We start from the raw sequence: 2,074 nt of genomic DNA, 5'->3' as shown, positions 1-2,074 counted from the left end.
TTGCTAGGCGCCCTCTATTCTTGTATATAAGTGCCCCAGACAATTAATCAGAATAGAATTGCAGACAGGCAGAGACAGAGACGGTCAATTGAGTCAAGCGCGGTAGTAAAATGCGTGAAACGTGGTGAATTATAGCGTGTGTTGAAGTTAAAGTGACTGTGGAAATTAAGTGTATTGCAAAATTGAATTGAGAAAGAATAAAGTAGTTTTATTTAAGAAAGGATTTGTATCGCTGAAGTTTCTCGGAAAGAATTTTTACAGAAAATTAACAAACGACCAGAGACGTAACAGTATTTTAACTTAAAATACGCTTTGTACGTTTAACGGTACTTCAGGCTTAGGTATATTTATAAATACAAACTAAAAATTAGTTTATTGTTTCTTAGTGTTCTAGAATTAGTGTGTATATTTGAACTTAGAACCATTAGTTTAAATTCAGCTTATACTTTACACGTATAGGTAGGTTATAATATAAATCAGGCTAAAGTAAATACGTTTTATTAGTAAACGTATATTGATCTAATAAACCAAGTTCCATATAATTAAAGATAAGCTTTATTACTTTAGTGTGAAGACAAAGTAGTGATAAAAAATTATATAATTGGTTCTTAAACGTTAGGCTTAACAGTAACAGTGTTAACAATAAGCTACTGGTATTTGATAGTGAGTACTATTTTCACTTTCAGGCTATAACAGTATAAATACAATAGTTAAGACTGATGTAGGAGTTAAACGTTCTCAATTTGTTAGGTGCAAGGAGTGGGTTTTATTTGGGAACTCGGGACTAGGAATGTACTTTTAAGGAAGCTAGTAATGAAGATATACAATTTTTACGTAGAGTTTGTAGGTTGGAGGAAAAGTTAGAGGCAATCATGATTAAAGTTGATGCAATGGATAAAGAGAAGTGCAGATTGTGGGAAATGGTAGCAGGATTTCAGGAGGAGCATAAACTTTTACACTCAAAAGATACATCAGCTAACAATGACTTTATAATGAGCCTATTCTGTTGAGCAACAAATTCCAGCCCTTGGCTTCTGCAGATGGGGAACTATTGGAGGGTCAGAGAAGGATGTGGATGATAAGGAGGTTATAGTTATAGGTGATTCCTTGATAAGGCATGTGGATAGAACAGTCTGTGGGATAAATAGAGAGAAAATAATCAGATTATGCTACCTAGGGGAACAGGTGGAGGATATAACTAACAGAGCAAAAGGTATAACATTAACAAAGAGGGCTAGCAGAGATGCAGTTTTTGTAGTGCATGTAGGGCTAATGATGTAAGGAATGGTAGATCAGAGGAGCTAATTAATAAGTATAAGGAGTTGATAAAGGCACCTTAAAAAACGGCTATAACTTAATTTTGTCAGGGATACTGCCTGTGAATTAAATGTGGGGATGAAGATATAAGTAGGTCATTAGGGCTAAATGCTAGGCTTAGGTTAGTATGTATGTTAGGATGTTAGGATGAGCAAATTGGCTAGTTGAACTTTTGGGATCAGTTCAGTGGGAGAAGGAAGCTTTTTGCAATGGATGGTTTACATTTAAATAGAGTAGGGTCTGGTTTGTTTGCTAAGGCTATTAACTCAGCTGTAAGGGAAATTTTCAACTAGGAATAGACAGTGGTGAGGGCCAGAAAAACTGAATGCAAAAAGAATAAGAGGCAGAGAAAAGTTTAGCATAGGAAATGAGTATAGAAGTAGTTATAAGGATAGGCTTAATTGTTACTATTGTAATGCTAAAAGTATAAGATATAAAATAGATGACTTTAGAACACTGGTAGGAATGGAGGATCTTGATATAATGGGAATAACTGAAACATGGTTAAACATAGATGATTTTGATGACAGAATTTTGTTTTAAATACAGGGTTACATGCTATTTAATAGGGATAGTGCATTAAAGAGGGGGGGGAGGAGTGGCTTTATATGTAAAATGTGTTACATCCTGTTGAAGTTGAGTATATCGAAGATAGTAGCAAAGAGATTGAATCCATTTGGGTTTTTATAAAGGGAAAACGCTTTTAGTGGGAATTTGTTACAGACCACCAAATGATACTGATGAAATTAGTGAGAAA

At 34.5% G+C, this 2,074-nt stretch overlaps 1 protein-coding gene across 4 annotated transcripts in view; it reads right to left on the bottom strand.

Moving 5' to 3' along the window:
• Positions 1–2,074, bottom strand: part of LOC106467456 (solute carrier organic anion transporter family member 3A1-like) — a 159,373-nt gene that overhangs the window by 32,676 nt on the left and 124,623 nt on the right. The gene's annotated exons all lie outside the window — the stretch shown is intronic.

Source organism: Limulus polyphemus, unplaced genomic scaffold (genome assembly GCF_000517525.1).
Source record: "Limulus polyphemus unplaced genomic scaffold, Limulus_polyphemus-2.1.2 Scaffold2620, whole genome shotgun sequence".
Classification (NCBI taxonomy): domain Eukaryota; kingdom Metazoa; phylum Arthropoda; class Merostomata; order Xiphosura; family Limulidae; genus Limulus; species Limulus polyphemus.
This window is presented reverse-complemented; position numbering and strand designations above follow the sequence as displayed.